Source organism: Pan troglodytes, chromosome 11 (assembly GCF_028858775.2).
Source record: "Pan troglodytes isolate AG18354 chromosome 11, NHGRI_mPanTro3-v2.0_pri, whole genome shotgun sequence".
NCBI lineage: Eukaryota > Metazoa > Chordata > Mammalia > Primates > Hominidae > Pan > Pan troglodytes.
Genome location: NC_072409.2, coordinates 104,311,053 through 104,329,368, shown reverse-complemented (window position 1 = coordinate 104,329,368; position 18,316 = coordinate 104,311,053). Strand labels below are relative to the sequence as shown.

Here is an 18,316-nt window from a genome sequence, read left to right as displayed (position 1 = left end):
GGGTTTTTATGGTTTTAGGTCTAACATTTAAGTCTTTAATCCATCTTGAATTAATTTTTGTATAAGGTGTAAGGAAGGGATCCAGTTTCAGCTTTCTACATATGGCTAGCCAGTTTTCCCAGCACCATTTATTAAATAGGGCATCCTTTCCCCATTGCTTGTTTTTCTCAGGTTTGTCAAAGATCAGATAGTTGTAGATATGTGGCGTTATTTCTGAGGGCTCTGTTCTGTTCCATTGATCTATATCTCTTTTTTGGTACCAGTACCATGCTGTTTTGGTTATTGTAGCCTTGTAGTATAGTTTGAAGTCAGGTCGCATGATGCCTCCAGCTTTGTTCTTTTGGCTTAGGATTGACTTGGCGATGCAGGCTCTTTTTTGGTTTCATATGAACTTTAAAGTAGTTTTTTTCCAATTCTGTGAAGAAAGTCATTGGTAGCTTGATGGGGATGGCATTGAATCTATAAATTACCTTGGGCAGTATGGACATGAACTTTTGAGTTAATGCTGAAATGAGTTAAGACTTTGGGGGATGGTTGGGAGGACATAATTGATTTTACTTTTTCTTTTTCTTTTTTTTGGGGGGAGACAGAGTCTCGCCCTGTCACCGAGGCTGGAATGCAGTGGTGTGATCTCGGCTCAGTGCAACCTCAGCCTCCCAGGTTCAAGTGATTCTCCTTCCTCAGCCTCCCAAGTAGCTGGGATTACAGATGCCTGCCACTGTGCCCGGCTAATTTTTGTATTTTTAATAGAGACAGGATTTCACCATGTTGGCCAGTCTGGTCTCGATGACATAACTTATTTTGAAATGTGAAAAGAACATTAGATTTGGGAGAGGGTGGGGTGGAATTATATGGTTTGGCTCTGCACCCAAATCTCATCTTGAATTGTAATTCCCACATCGTGAGGGAGGGACCTGTTGGGAGGTGACTGGATCATGGGGGCAGTTTCCCCCATGCTATTCTTTTGATAGTGAGTGAGCTCTCACAAGAGCTGGTAGTTTTATAATGTGACACTTTCCTCCTTGCACCCTCTCTCCTTTCACCATCTGAAGAAGGTAGTTGTTTCCCCTTTACCTTCTACCATGACTTTAAGTATCCTGAGGCTTCCCTAGCCATGTGGAACTATGAGTCAATTAAATCTCTTTTCTTTGTAAATTACCCAGTCTCACATAGTTCTTCTTAGCATTGTGAAATTGGACTAATCCATATGTATAATTTATAAAGTTGAACTCATAGAAGTAGAGAGTGAAATGGCATTTACCAAAGCCAAGAGAAGGGAACAAATGAGGTGATGTTCATCAAAGGGAAAAATGTTTCAGTTAGGCAGGAAGAATAAATTTTTGACAACCTTTGCGAGCAGGGTGATTGTATTTTGTCATAATATATTGTACATTTCAAAATTGCTGATAATAAATTTTATATATATTACCACAAAAAAGATGGATGAGGTCGTGAATATGTTAATTAGCTTGAATTTCATTCCATATTGTATACATATATCAAAATATCACATTGTACCCCATAAATATATACAACTATAATTTCTCAATTAAAAATAATATTGATTAAGAAATACTGGCTGTTAACAACTACAAATATTAGACGTAGTGAATTTGGAATAATCACAAAAGTTCATAAATGCTGTTTCAGTTATAATATACATTAACCTTTGAGTTTCCTGTGCTGTTGAGGTTTAATTAACGCTACTGAGGCCGAGCACAGTGGCTCACATCTGTAATCCCAGCACTTTTGGAGGCCGAGGCAGGTGGATCACCTGACGTCAGGAGTTCGAGACCAGCCTGACCAATATGATGAAACCCTATGTCTAATAAAAATACGAAAATTAGCCAGGCATGGTGGCATGTGTCTGTAATCCTAGCTACTCAGGAGGCTGAGACAGGAGAATCACTTGAACCTGGGAGGTGGAGGTAGCAGTGAGCCGAGATCATGCCATTGCACTCCAGCCTGGGCAACAAGAGCAAAACTCCATGTCAAAAAAAAAGAAAAAAAAAAAAAAGCTACAGTTTAATACCAGTAAAATGACAACTCTTTTACTGCTTTGTATAAAAAATATACCTGTCTATTATCATATGATAAGATATATATATGTTGTATAAGATACATAGATATAATAGCATGGGAACATTAAGGTATGTATTAATGTGTAGCAAATATACATGTATGAATGTGTTGTTGGCTCTGTGTGTTTGTGTGTATGTGACAGGGGTTAGGAGAGAGAAATATGAAATCCTGGAATACACAATATCAGGATATCATTAATGCTATTTTGGCACTATATGAGGAGGCATGGGTTACTTATTAAAATATCAGTTCAACTATTAGAGATAAAGAGACTATGATTACTGATAAATTTTCACATTATAGCAATTATTTCAAATAACCTATTGAAACTGGTTTCTTAAATTCCATTGCTATTTATAAGGAATCACAGCTTGTATCAGTCAGAGTTAGCTCTTTTGTGTGGGAGAAGAGCAAGTAAAAGTCAAATTATTCACAAAAAGAAGGTCTCAGGAGGATTTTTTAAATGATAGAATTTACAGAATTTTTCTTATAGTCATAAAGTATTGACTAAAGAAAAAACTGTTGCTAAGCAACACCTCCACTGCCCCCACCCACTGCCTTATTTAGTTTCATGTGCAAATTCACTGAATAAGTGTCTTTGCCAAATTTTTTTAACAAAATATGCCCAAATAAAAATGAAACCCACCATCTAGCCAAACAGAAAGCTCAGGAAAACATATTACTATCTACTGTCGTTATTACCTGAAAACTCAGCTTGCAAATTTGTCATAAATTAGCTGGGCGTGGTGGCAGGCCCCTGTAATCCCAGCTACTAGGGAGGCTGAGGCAGGAGAATCATTTGAATCCAGGAGGCAGAGGTGGCAGCGAACTGAGATCATGCCACTGCACTCCAGCCCGGGTGACAGTGCAAGACTCTGTCTCAAAAAAAAAAAAAAAAAAAAAAAAAGAAGAGAGAGAAACTTTTCTTTCAGTGCTCTTTCATTAAATAAACTGTCATTTTGATTTTGAAGTAGAATGAGTGATACCTTATAGTCTGTAGTCTGTGCCAAATGTTTGATTGCATTGAACATAATTTGATCAACATAGTTGGTGCTTTGTTATTACAAATGACTTGTCTAACAAAATGATAGAAATTAATGCATAATGATGGTTTTGAGAGTAGAGTTTTCAAGTCTGACTATCCTTAGATAAAACTTAGAGAATGCCTGATAAACTGAAAAAAATGACATAACATAGAAAATTAAATAAACCAAAATTCACCAGTAGTAATTTTTCTCCACTATTTATCATGTAAGTATTAATATTCAAAATAGCCATGTGGTTATGTTAAACTTTCAGGAAATGGCAAAAAAAAATCTTATTGGCAGATTATATTAGTTTATGTTCATTCAGTAAAGTTCACAAATCTTAACTACACAGCTGATATGTATTTGCAAAGGAAGACACTCATCACCGCTGAGATCAATCTGTAACTTACAATATGTTCCCCTCCCTGTCTATTCTTCCAGAAAAATAAGCATAATTTTTATTTCAGTTGCCATCTATCAGTTTTTTTTTTCTGTTTTCAACTTGGAATAATTCAGCAAGTTATATTTTGAGTCAGCATTCAATCTATGATATTCATCTAAGTCATCCATGTTTTTGGAATGTAACAGTAGTCAGACCTCTTTTTCAATTCTGTGTAATATTTTATCCTTTGGAGTATATCATAGTTTACACATTTTTACAGTGGCAGAAATTGGATGATTTCTGGTTGCGTAATTTGATATATTAATTGCTGTAATGACCCTAGTTTTTCACACCTGTCTGTATTCATGTTCTTTCATACTGTCCCTCCAATACAGATATTCTTGGTAGAGAGACCTGCTCTGGCCAATTGGAGAGTAGCAAGTGTAATACAGTTAAGAAAACCGAAAAAGTACTTGTGCATTTCATCTTTCATGGATCTCTACCCTCTAACATGTCACAAGAACATACCTAGCTTGGATGGTTGATAAATGTGAAAAGTATATGGAAAATGGCTGAGGCCATCCTAAACTAGCCAAGAGTATGTGAACACTTATATGCCAGACAGGCGAGTCTGGAAACTGAGCTGTCTACCTGATGTACAATTAAACTGTTGATGTTGAGTGAGCTCAGACAAGGCCATAAGTGAGGGTACTAAGATTTGGAGTGGTTTGTTACAGCCCCAGTACTAACTAATACAGACTGCATTGTAACAGCCACAGACACTGTAGCATGTCTTTTTAGTCTACATATTTACTCACATTGAATAAATACCTAAAAGTAGAATTTTTAGAATGTACATATATGCAGTTCTGCCACATACTGTTAAGCAATTTCCTAAAGTGTTTGTACTCATTTACATTCTCATCAACAGTGATGGAGAGTATTGGTTACATCATTCCATTAAAAAATATTTTAGCTATTTTGGTAGGTTTATTGTGGTATTTCATTGTAATTTTAATTTGCATATCTCTGTGAATAATTATTTAAAATACCTTTACTTTAAAATTTGGTCATTTGATCATCCTCTTTTGTGAAGTGTCTGTAAAAGCTTTTTGTCCTTTTTTTAAAATAATTATTCTTTAAGTTCTAGGGTACATTTGCACAACATGCAGGTTTGTTACATATGTATACATGTGCCATGTTGGTGTGCTGCACCCGTTAACTCATCATTTACATTAGTTATATCTCCTAATGCTGTCCCTCTCCCCTCCCCCCACCCCACGACAGGCCCCGGTGTGTGGTGTTCCCCACCCTGTGTCCAAGCATTCTCACTGTTCAATTCCCACCTATGAGTGAGAACATGTGGTGTTTGGTTTTCTATCCTTGCGATAGTTTGCTCAGAATGATGGTTTCTAGCTTCATCCATGTCCCTACAAAGGACATGAACTTATCTTTTTAAATTTTTTTGATTTTTTAAATTATACTTTAAGTTCTAGGGTACATGTCCACAAGGTGCAGGTTTGTTACATATGTACACATGTGCCATGTTGGTGTGCTGCACCCATTAACTCGTCATTTACATTAGGTATATCTCCTAATGCTAGCCCTCCCCCCTCCCCCCACCCCATGACAGGCCCCAGTGTGTGATGTTTCCCTTCCTGTGTCCAAGTGTTCTCATTGTTCAATTCCCACCTATGAGTGAGAACATGTGGTGTTTGGTTTTTTTGTCCTTGCCGTAGTTTGCTGAGAATGATGGTTTCCAGCTTCATCCATGTCCCTACGAAGGACAAGAACTCATCATTTTTATGGCTGCATAGTATTCCATGGTGTATAAGTGCCACATTTTCTTAATCCAGTCTATCATTGATGGACATTTGGGTTGGTTCCAAGTCTTTGCTATTGTGAGTAGTGCTGCAATAAACATACATGTGCATATGTCTTTATAGCAGCATGATTTATATTCCTTTGGGTATATACCCAGTAATGGGATTGCTGGGTCAAATGGTATTTCTAGTTCTAGATCCCTGAGGAATCGCCACACCGACTTCCACAATGGTTGAACTAGTTTATAGTCCCACCAATAGTGTAAAAGTGTTCCTATTTCTCCACATCCTCTCCAGCACCTGTTGTTTCCTGACTTTTTAATGATCGCCATTCTAACTGGTGTGAGATGATATCTCATTGTGGTTTTGATTTGCATTTTCCTGATGGCCAGTGATGGTGAGCATTTTTTCATGTGTCTGTTGGCTGCATAAATGTCTTCTTTTGAGAAGTGTCTGTTCATATCCTTTGCCCACTTTTTGATGGGTTGTTTGTTTTTTTCTTGTAAATTTGTTTGAGTTGTTTGTAGATTCTGGATATTAGCCCTTTGTCAGATGAGTAGATTTCAAAAATTTTCTCCCATTCTGTAGGTTACCTGTTCACTCTGATGGTAGTTTCTTTTGCTGTGCAGAAGCTCTTTAGTTTAATTAGATCCCATTTGTCAATTTTGGCATTTGTTGCCATTGCTTTTGGTGTTTTAGACGTGTAGTACTTGCCCATGCCTATGTCCTGAATGGTGTTGCCTAGGTTTTCTTCTAGGGTTTTTATGGTATTAAGTCTAACATTTAAGTCTTTAATCCATCTTGAGTTAATTTTTGTATAAGGTATAAGGAAGGGATCCAGTTTCAGCTTTCTGCATGTGGCTAGCCAGTTTTCCTAGCACCATTTGTTAAATAGGGAGTCCGTTCCCCATTTCTTCTTTTTGTCAGGTTTGTCAAAATCAGATGGCTGTAGATGTGTGGTATCATTTCTGAGGGCTCTGTTCTGTTCCATTGGTCTATATCTCTGTGTTGGTACCAGTACTATGCTGTTTTGGTTACTGTAGTCTTGTAGTATAGTTTGAAGTCAGGTAGCATAATGCCTCCAGCTTTGTTCTTTTGGCTTAGGATTGTCTTGGTAATGCAGGCTCTTTTTTGGTTCCATATGAACTTTAAAGGAGTTTTTTCCAATTCTGTGAAGAAAGTCATTGGTAGCTTGATGGGGATGGCATTGAATCTATAAATGACCTTGGTCAGTATGGCCATTTTCAGGATATTGATTGTTCCTATCCATGAGCATGGAATGTTCTTCCATTTGCTTGTGTCCTCTTTTATTTCGTTGAGCAGTGGTTAGTAGTTCTCCCTGAAGAAGTCCTTCACATGCCTTTTAACTTGGATTCCTAGATATTTTATTCTCTTTGAAGCAATTGTGAATGGGAATTCACTCATGATTTGGCTCTCTGTTTGTCTGTTATTGGTGTATAGGAATGCTTGTGATTTTTGCACATCAATTTTGTATCCTGAGAGTTTGCTGAAGTTGCTTATCAGCTTAAGGAGATTTGGGGCTGAGATAATGGGGTTTTCTAAATAAACAATCATGACATCTGAAAACAGGGAGAATTTGACTTCCTCTTTTTCCAGTTGAATACCCTTTTTTTGTTTCTCTTGCCTGATTGCCCCTGCCAGAACTTCCAACACTATGTTGAATAGGAGTGGTGAGAGAGGGCATCCCTGTCTTGTGCCAGTTTTCAAAGGGAATGCTTCCAGTTTTTGCCCATTCAGTATGATATTGGCTATGGGTTTGTCATAAATAGCTCTTATTATTTTGAGATACGTCCCATCAGTACCTAATTTATTGAGAGTTTTTAGCATGAAGGGCAGTTGAATTTTGTCAAAGGCCTTTTTGGCATCTATTGAGATAACCATGTGATTTTTGACTTTGGTTCTCTTTATATGATGGATTACATTTATTGATTTGTGTGTTTTGAACAAGCCTTGTGTCCCAGGGATGAAGCCAACTTGATCGTGGTAGATAAGCTTTTTGATGTGCTGCTGGATTCAGTTTGCCAGTATTAAGGATTTTTCCATCAGTGTTCATCTGGGATATTGGTCTAAAATTCTCTTTTTTAGTTGTGTCTCTGCCAGGCTTTGGTATCTGGATAATGTTGGCCTCATAAAATGAATTATGGAGGATTACCTCTTTTTCTATTGATTGGAATAGTTTCAGAAGGAATGGTTCCAGCTCCTCTTTGTATGTCTGGTAGAATTTGTCTGGTCCTGGACTTTTTTTGGTTGGTAGCCTCTTAATTATTGCCTCAATTTCAGAACCTGTTACGGGTCTATTCAGGGATTCAACTTCTTGCTTTAGTCTTGGGAGGGTGTATATGTCCAGGAATTTATCCATTCCTTCTAGATTTTCTAGTTTATTTGCATAGAGGTGTTTATAATATTCTCCGATGGTAGTTTGTATTTCTGTGGGATCAGTGGTGATATTCCCTTTATCATTTTTATTGCATCTATTTGATTCTTCTCTCTTTTCTTCTTTATTAGTCTTGCTAGCGGTCTATCAATTTTGTTGATGTTTTGAAAAACCAGCTCCTGGATTCATTGATTTTTGAAAGATTTTTTGTGCTTCTATCTCCTTCAGTTCTGCTCTGATCTTAGTTATTTCCTGCCTTCTGCTAGCTTTTGAATGTGTTTCCTCTTGCTTCTCTAGTTCTTTCAATTCTGATGTTAGGGTGTCAATTTTAGATCTTTCCTTCTTTCTCTTGTGGGCATTTAGTGCTATAAATTTCCCTCTACACACTGCTTTCAATGTGTCCCAGAGATTCTGGTATGTTGTGTCTTTGTTCTCATTGGTTTCAAAGAACATCTTTCTTTCTGCCTTCATTTCGTTATGTACCCAGTAGTCATTCAGGAGCAGGTTGTTAAATTTCCATGTAGTTGAGCTGTTTTGAGTGAGTTTCTTAGTTCTGAGTTCTAGTTTGATTGCACTGTGGTCTGAGAGACAGTTTGTTATAATTTCTGTTCTTTTACATTTCCCGAGGAGTGCTTTACTTCCAACTATGTGGTCCATTTTGGAATAAGTGTGATGTGCTGAGATGAATGTATATTCTGTTGGTTTGGGGTGGAGAGTTCTGTAGTTGTCTATTAGGTCCACTTGGTGCAGAGCTGAGTTCAGTTCCTGCATATGCTTGTTAACTTTCTGTCTCGTTGATCTGTCTAATGTTGACAGTGGGGTGTTAAGATCTCCCATTATTACTGTGTGGGAGTCTTAAGTCTCTTTGTCGTTCTCTAAGGACTTGCTTTATGAAGTAATTGTCCTTATATTATTGTTTTGTAGGAAGTGTTTATATATGTTGGTTATAAGACCCTTGTGCAATGTCTTCTCTCGTCTGTGGTTTGACTTTCAAACTTGCAATTGTGCCTTTAATTTTATGTATTTATTGTTAAGAAAGTTACATGTATAAATATTTCTTATCATAGTTAGTTTTTTTGTGTGTTTCGTGTAATACATTTCTGCCTATTACCAAATCAGAAATATAACCTCATTTTAAGAACTTTTTTTAGCTTTTCTATTTAAATTTATGAATTAACAGAAATTGTTTTTGTAAATCATGTGACATATTTCAACATTCATTCTTGTTACATGGGAATCCCATTGATTCATACCCTCTATTGGTATAAATTTTTGTTTTTGTTTTTGTATTGAGACAGGGTCTGGCTCTGTCACGTAGGCTGGAGTGCAGTGGCACGATCTTGGCTCATTGCAACCTTCACCTGCCGGATTGAAGTGATTCTCCCATCTCAGCCTCCCAGGTAGGTGGGACCACAGGTGTGTGCCACCACGTTTGGCTGTTTTTTTGTAGAGACAGGGTATCACCATATAGCCCAGGCTTGTCTCAAACTCTTGAGCTCAAGCAATACACCCGCCTCAGCCTCCCAAAGTGCTGGGATTACAGGCGTGAGCCACCAAGCCCAGCTTTCCAATTGTTTAATAAACCTTAGCAATGATTACAATTACACACTAAATTTTCTACTGAATCTCTGAGCATGAGGGTATTATTGAGAATCCTTGACAAAGCCATCATTTCTCACTGCATTGCCATTGCTACTTCGACATACATTGGGTGATTGTTTATGATTATGCTTTTAAAATCATTATTAGATTTCGTTGATCCATTTTTCTATCACAGAAATAGCTTTTCATTTTATTTGTAGTTGTACAATAAAATGTAGCTTCGTGGTAGGTCCCAATTTCATATAGTCTTATAATAAAAACTTGGTATCTGTTACTGTAAGGACTCCAGCTTTGTTCTTGGCCTTTCTACCTCAGATTTGTTTGACACTTCATTATGTGATTTTATAAAATCCATTTATTAAGTCTGGTAATTTATAGGTATGTATTAAAAATTATCTGGGATTAAAATTATGCTACTAGAAGTAATGACAGTTGTATTTCTTCTATTCCAATATTAGTACATTTTTTTTTCTTGATTGACTAGTTCCTTCAGTACAATGTTGAATACATATAGTTATGGTAGACATTATTGTTTTGTTCCAGATCTTGAAAGAACACGTACCATCTTTCACCATGTTAGTAATTTTCGTTGTACATTGAAAAATATACCTTCTATTTCTGACTGAGACATTTTATAAACTATTTTTTTGTTTATTTAAAATGCATTTACTTCACCTATTGAAAAAATTAGGTGACATTTTATTCTTTTGCTGGTTAAGGGGGGGAATTACACTGATTATATTCAAATATTAAATCACACTTTCATTCCATGAATAAATCATATTTATATTGATGTATCCCTTTTATGTATTTCTCCTGGCATTTTACTAATATTTGGTAAGAATTATTGTATTCCCTTTGTTGTTGTGAAAGATACTAGTTTCTGGTTCTTATCTCTTGTAAATATTTAAATTTTTTTTCATCAAGGTAATGCTGGCATTATAAAATGTGAGAAAGAAATTCTGCTTTTTAATTTTGCAATATTAATGTTATTTCTTTCTTAAATATCTGAGAAAACCTCAGCCATGAAGACATCTTGAACTGGAATTTGTGGGAAGAATTTAAATTATGGGTGAAATTTCTTAGTGAATATAAAACTATATTTTTAAATGTCTTCTCATCTCAGTTTTGCTAGCTAACTTTAAAAATAAATTTGCATATTGTATTCAAATTTTAAAATTTATTGCAAACTGGTTATTAATATTATATTTTCATTGTGTTCTTAATATCTATAGTGTTTACAATGAGTTCTCCTCTTTCAGCCGTTAGTTGTTTTTTTATATTCACTCATTTTTGCTGATTATTGCTAGGTATCCATCACTATTAAAAATTATTTTCATACATCCAATGTTTTCATCGATAATTTTCTCTTTTATACCCACTTCAGCTTGCTTTTGATTAGTGCTACAAGGGAAATTTTTTTCTAGTCTTTTATTAAAACTTATTTTTATCTTTATATTTTAAGTGTGTTTTTGTTGGCAAAATATGGGTTAGTCTTGCTTCCTTCTTTTTAATCCAGTGTGCCAATTTCTGCCTTTTAACTTGGTGTTTAAACATGTATATTTAATATGATTATAGACATGGTTAGGTTTAGGTCTATAATCTTGCTGTTTAATTCCTAAATTTACTTTTTTCTCCTTCTTTTTCTTTATGAGATTTTTTCATTTTAATAACCTCACCTTATTATTTGTTAGATTTATAGCTCTTTGTTCCATCACTTTAATAGTTATTTTAGGATTTATAGTTATATAACTAGCATAGTAGGATTTATAGGAATATTACTGTAAATTATTGCACTGTATCTTTAAGTGGTATCTTATCAGTTCACACGTGATGTAAGACCCTTATAGTATTATATTTTCATTTATCTTCCCCATCTTTTCTTTTATTGTTGCCATACATTTCACTTTTACATATTATAAATCCCGCACTACAATGTTAATTCATTTACACATATATTTATATTTTAAACAGCTCTAAATAATTAGCCAAAATCTTATATATTTAGTTGTGTGATAATTATTTCCAATGTCCTTTATTCCTTTGTGTAGATCACATTTCTGTATGTTATTTTGCTTTTCTGCCTGAAGAACTTTCTTTAACATTTATTGTAGTGTGTGTTAGCAAGTGATTGGTTTGTCCCTTGTATGCCTCAAAACTCTTTATTTACTCCTTAAAAAAAACGCACTTTGGGGATAGCATTCTAGGTTGGATGTTATATTTTTCTTTTCAGTACTTTGCAGATGCTATTCCATTGTCACCTTTCTTGTGTTGTTCTAACAAGTAATAACCTATCATCCGTTACTTCCTTCTGCATATAAATTTTTCTTCTGTTGATTCTTTAAAAATTGTTCTCTTTATCACTGGTTTTGAGCAGTTATGATATGAACCCTAGTATTTTTGTTTCTTTGTTTTGATTCTTTGGTTGGAATTTTTGTTGGGGTTCTTTGTTGTATGGAGTTGTAGTTTTCATCAAATTTTGAGTATTCTTGGTCATTTTTTTCTTTCAAATAGATATCGTTAGCTTCAAGTTTCTACTCTTCTCTCTTTTCTAGGACATGGATTACTTTAAGTGTAGTAGGGCCCTTAATCTTGTCTCACCATTAACTAATACACTGTTCATTCTCTGTCGTCTTTCTGCTTCGTTTTGAGTAGGTTCTATTATTATAACTTCAAATTTTCTTCTTCTGAAATGCCTAATGTGTTTCTGACCCCATCCAGTAACTTTTCTGTCTTAACATATGGTAGTTTTTATTTTGATAAGTTAAATTATTCTTTTAAAATGTATTGTAAGTTTCTACTTAATTTTTTGAAAGTCAGAATAACTTTTGCTAATAACTTTTGATGTAATTCTAATATTTATGTAATATCTAGTTCAGTTTTAATTGATTTAATTGATTTATCTCAGCATGGGTTGGATGTTCCTATTCCTTTTCTTAAATGATCAGATTTTTTGGTTTGCAGACGTGAATTTTACATTTTTGATGAATGAATGTTTTTGTATTATTACAAATGTTATTGATTTTAATTATTGGATACAGCTTACTTTTAAATAGGCTGATCATTTTAGATTTTACTATTATGATACGTTAGTCAAGGAAGACAGCAAAGCTCTGTCTGAGGCTAATTATTCTTCATTACTAGAAGACTTTCTTGAATATTCTACCAAATGTCCTTTGAATCTCGAAGTTTTCCAGTATGACTATGGGAACAGTCAGTATCCCTGTATGGATGCCGTTCATTGTACTCTATGTTATTTGGGAGTTTTCTTTTTTCTGGCCTCACGTATGTACTGTTAATACTATGCTTAGTGTTTGTGGGGTCTCATTGCAGATCTGTGGAGTTCTCTCTCAGTGTAGCTCTCTCTTACTCATTTCTGCAAAGTCTATCCACCTTGATCTTCTTACATCTCAGCACTATATTCTTAACTCAAGGAGCTCTCTTGGATCTGCCTGGATTCCACAGCCTGCATTGATGCCTGGCTACTCTTTTCAGGCAGTGTCCTTAGTTAAGATATGGCTCACATTGATTTTGTTTGTTTCTAATTTCTTAGCAATCACTGTTTTTCACTGCTGGAAATCTGTAACTGGAAAAAATCAGTGTTTTAAATATTTTGTCTGTTTTTCTTTTTTTTAATTATACTTTAAGTTCTAGGGTACCTGTGCACAGCGTGCAAGTTTGTTACATATGTATACATGTGCCATGTTGGTGTGCTACACCCAATAACTCGTCATTTACATTAGGTATATCTCCTAATGCTATCCCTCCCCGCTCTCCCCACCCCACAACAGGCCCCAGTGTGTGATGTTCCCCTTCCTGTGTCTAAGTGTTCTCATTGTTCAATTCCCACCTATGAGTGAGAACATGTGGTGTTTGGTTTTTTGTCCTTGCCATAGTTTGCTGAGAATGATGGTTTCCAGCTTCATCCATGTCCCTACCAAGGACATGAACTCATCATTTTTTATGGCTGCATAGTATTCCATGGTGTATATGTGCCACATTTTCTTAATCCAGTCTATCATTGATGGACATTTGGGTTGGTTCCTAGTCTTTGCTATTGTGAATAGTGCCACAATAAACATACATGTGCATGTGTCTTTATAGCAGCATGATTTATATTCCTTTGGGTGTATACCCAGTAATGGGATTGCTGGGTCAAATGGTATTTCTAGATCCTGATCCTTGAGGAATCGCCACACTGTCTTCATTTTGTCCAGAAGGTAAACCTAATCACCATCACTCTGTCTTATCTGGAAGCTGAAATCTCATGTATAGTATTATAGTCTTTAGTCTCGTTAAATTTATAATTGGGAATGTGGACCTTATTTACATGCCTGGAGCAGGAAATCAAATTGTTATATATTTATGAAAGACTAATTAACTCTCTTTCCTGCTGTGGTTATTATTTGAGTCTTCTGAAAGCTTCTTTAGAGATTTGATTTATTAAGAGGAATAACCAGTGAGAGGTAACAGGAAATGTTTACTGCCTCTCATGCCCTGGGCTATAAAATTATAGATTCGACACCAAGCAAAGATATATACAACCTATGACACAAGATCTGATCACAAATAACGTTTTTAATGTTTATTGAGAGATACATCTTTTCAACAGTGATTTGTGTGAACATTGAACACTGTTACCTCAAATATTTTTGCATAGTTGTTTGTCAGCTCTGAAATAATCTCTTCACATGCATGAACTAATCAGTATGCAGCTGAAAAATACATAGAGACCCTCTACAGAGTTATGCATATTCTTTCTGGGCTACCATTCTTCTGTAATATGCTGCACTGTGAACTCTAGATGCTTCGTCTCCGTACATTTCAACTCAGAGTGTCCACTCACCTTTGCCAAGATTTCCCCTTCCCATGTATTGACCTTAAGAAAATAAACCAGAGTAATTATGGAGCTTTCTTCATTTGTTTCCTGTTGCTCAAGAGTAACTACCCTTCATAGCTAAATGGTCAATTCATTGTATATTATTTTAATATCCAATATGAAAATATTTTATATGCAATATAAAAATAATATGCAATAAATTGACCATCCAGCAATGAATGTATATATATATTTATTTGGTTGTTTCATCAGGCAGATGAAGGTAAATCTAGCCTCTATTACTTCATCATTCTCTAAAGAGGAAATCCCAGCACAGGATTTAATTATCATATCTTTATTATCATTTAGTTACTTTTTTCTAAATTCTATTTTGATAACTTGCATTTGGGCTATTTAGAAGGCTGTTTTGCTATTTTAAAATAGTTGAGAATTTTATTTTACATTTGCTTATTGATTTATATGTCAAGTACACTATGCCATGTAGGATTTTAAGATTTTAACTTGAAATTTATTGGTAATTGCATTATGGAAAAGCATATGATTTTATTTTGGTAAACAGGCCCTGTGCACTTCAAGAGAATGTGTAATTTGCACTTCCTGAGTGTCAACTAATTAATATCAATTAAATAAACTTTACTTTTTTTAAATATCATCTATACACTAGCAATTGTTTAATTGCTTTATCAATTAATGGGAGAATTGTATTAATGTGTGGATCTGTGTTTATAACTTGGTAAACTCTTGGTTTATATGTTTAAGTGTTGTTATTCAGTGTACAATAACATTTTAGGATTAATACCTTAGGATTCATTTATATATTTAGTTTATAAATTAATTTTTTATCATTATGAAATATCTCTGGTGGTATTTTATCCTTCCTTTTTTACAGTAAATTTTTATTCTTTGTATTTTTACCCTTTATGCACACATATATTTAAAGTATGTCACTTTCAAGAGGGATGTAATTTTACTTTTTAACCAGTCTAACAATCGCAAGCTTTTAACGGAAGGATTTCATTCATTCATATTTACTGTAACTATTAACATATAGAGATGAAGTTCTACCATTTTATTAAATGATTTATATTTGTACCACCTTGTTTTCACATTTCTAAATTTTTTAGATTAAAAAAGCATTTTAATATTTTTAATATTAAATTTTAATGTTTTTTTATTTTAATATTTCTTCCATTTCTCCATTATCATTTGCATAATTATTTCTTATTGTTATGTCACTTTCATATATTTTTGACTTGTAAGAGTCTATCTTGAATATGTAGTTTAATTGCCTCAGAAAATGCAAGGATTTTCCTAAGCAATACTGCTTAACATCTTTTTCAGAGGTAAAGCCATTTATTGATAGATAAAACAAGATAGAGACATAATTGTACAATACCGAATTGTTTCCATGTTGGAGTTTCCAACTTTACGCATGTACAGTCACGCCACATTTTTTTATCTCAACAGATGATACCCCAGTTGTTTCTGCTTTACTGCTTTTGGAGATAAATAATTTTATGTTATTTCCAAAATTAAAGTGTCCCAAATTTATAAAAAGTTCCAACCCTGAAGGAGGTGCCACATTATCAATGAAAAGATCTGTGACTACTGTGTTGTAGAGATGAATCTTGTCTGGACTTTAAATAATAATAGGTAAGTTTTTGCAAAAAGAAATACTAGTAAGTAAAAGTGATAGTAACAATAACCACAGTATGAGCTTGCAAATATTTTTGAAGTAGAAAGTAAGAATTATTTGGAGAATAGAAAATGTTACTGAAAAGTTGTTATATAGGTGAATTGTTAGAGGCTTCAAATAATATATAAAAATGCAATTTATGGAACATTTAGTAGGTACTCATGTAAGAATTATGAACAAAAATGTGTGCACACATTTATTTTTTAATAGACAATAATCTAGGAATTTACTACTATTCTTTAAAGTCAAGTAATGAAAGATTAAAGAAGTAAAATGAAAAGCAAGACTTGTCATTTGAAAGAATGATGAACATTTATTTATTGGAAGGATAAAACGTAGCCCAATGGAGCAGTCTGTTGTGATTTCAAAGTTTTACACTCAAGTGAATGGTAATTAGACAAGAAGCATAAAAGAAAAAGTCAATTTGTGGGGAGAGGAAACTAAATTTTAATTTGCACATGTATAATTTTAAATTTCAATCATTGATGTAAATGATGGTTTCAAGCAAGTTTTTGGATAAACAAGTCTGAAGAGATTATAAAAGGAACCAGTTGTGATGAATTCACCACTGAAGCTATGAATGGTTATATGGAATTACTGTGGGTGGAAAAACTAGATAAATTTTTTTTAGAATTTAGGAAGAAGTACCAGAAAAGATGACTCAAAACTATCAGAAAAGAAAAGCAGCAAGAATAGTGGCTTCCAGAAAAATGCATTTTTGATCATTTCATTAGCATTCTGTCTCTTAGAATGTTAATTTTTTCATATAAATTATTTTGGCATATGTGGTTAGTGCTAATTTGAAAAAATCTGTGATGCTACTTATAAAAGCACAATTTGATTAGATTAAGAAATAATGTTTTCGTTGCATACTATTTCCACTTGTTTGATCAGATTATCATTACCTATTAAGCAAACTGTAATATTATAGAAAACTACACCGTGGGAACGTTTGAGTAATGCATGAATTTTTTTTTTTTTTTTTTTTTTTGGAGACGGAGTCTCACTCAGTCCCCAGTCTGGAGTGCAGTGGCGGGATCTCAGCTCATTGCAACCACCGCCTCCCAGGTTCAAGCGATTCTTCTGTCTCAACCTCCTGATTAGCTGGGACTACACACGCCAACATGCCCAGCTAATTTTTGTATTTTTAGTAGAGACGGGGTTTCACAATGTTGGCCAGTATGGGCTCGATCTCTTGACCTCCTAATCCGTCCGCCTTGGCCTCCCAAAGTGCTGGGATTACAGGCATGAGCCACCGTGCTTGGCCATGAATATTTTTACTTGCCTATTTTATCCTTTCCATATGTAGCTGTATCTGCTTTATGAAAGGGCTATTGTGATGTTGTATGATATATAATTTTTCTAACAGATTATCATCATTCAGTGTATGTCATCTTCTTTATTTTGTGAAACTTTAAATTAATTTTCTATCACTGAAAACATTTTATTCATGATTTTCCTGTAGGACATTTTGGTGGTGGTTTCAAAAATTCAAGCTGTAATTTCTTCAAGATTTAGTGAATTGAACTAAGAATTTTATTATTTGTGAATGCTACATTGTAGGCTGTACACTTGAGGTTACTAACTTTTGACAATTCCTATGCCTATTTTTTTTCCAAACTATAACTCAAAGAGTTCTGCATTTATCACTCAGATCCACTTATTTCACAGGCTGGATTAAAGATGATAAATCACTGGCCAAAACTGCATTCTCTAAGTTTTCAACAATCTGGATTTGAAAGTATAATTCTATTTTCTTCAAATATATTGAAAGTTAAAATTCCTATTAAAAAAATATTCCTAGAATATTGTACGGGTATCCATGCTGACTTTCTTTGACCTTTGCATGTATCTTGGGATGCGTATAATGCTTTTTGAGGTTTTGTTTTTTGAGGTAATATGGAAACCAATTCTGTACTTAGTAATGTGTACAGTTATTTCTTAATCAAGTCCATAAATGGCTTTCCCTTTTTAAAATAATGTTAAGGAGTTGCTGAAGAAATATTTGTTCTCACATGTATTTATTAGTTTGGTGGAGTTTTTTTTTCTCACAATATCTACCATATCCAAACCATTCCATAGTTTTTATAAATCTCTTTTTATATGCATATTATACTGATATACATACAGTTTATTAATGCTATGTAAGTAAAGTATTATGTTAAACTAGTTTGAGCTCGAACTCTATAAACTTTTGATCAGAAAGCAACAAGTTCAGATGAAATAAAGAGTAGTCTACTAGTATATGCACTAGTCAGTATGTTTTACAAGTTGAATTGAGGCTATTGATTGAATGAAATTAGTTTGGTTGAGGTCACTTATTTCTGATTTTATCAATGGTGATAAACATTGGTAGCTTCAAGCTCCTCAGTGAAAGCAACAAGATAACACTATGTAGGTAACGTGGTGTGTTAGATAAAGAATAGAGTAAGAAAAAGAATTACTGATATCATAGGTAGTCATAGTGG

General features: G+C 34.2%; 1 protein-coding gene across 1 annotated transcript in view; it reads left to right on the top strand.

Moving 5' to 3' along the window:
- The window catches only part of TYRP1 (tyrosinase related protein 1), a 1,163,994-nt gene that overhangs the window by 10,847 nt on the left and 1,134,831 nt on the right, over positions 1–18,316 (top strand). Inside the window, exon 2 of the mRNA XM_063787982.1 lies at positions 9,009–9,110. The gene's annotated coding sequence lies outside the window, so the exon portion shown is untranslated. The remainder of the gene's footprint in view (positions 1–9,008; positions 9,111–18,316) is intronic.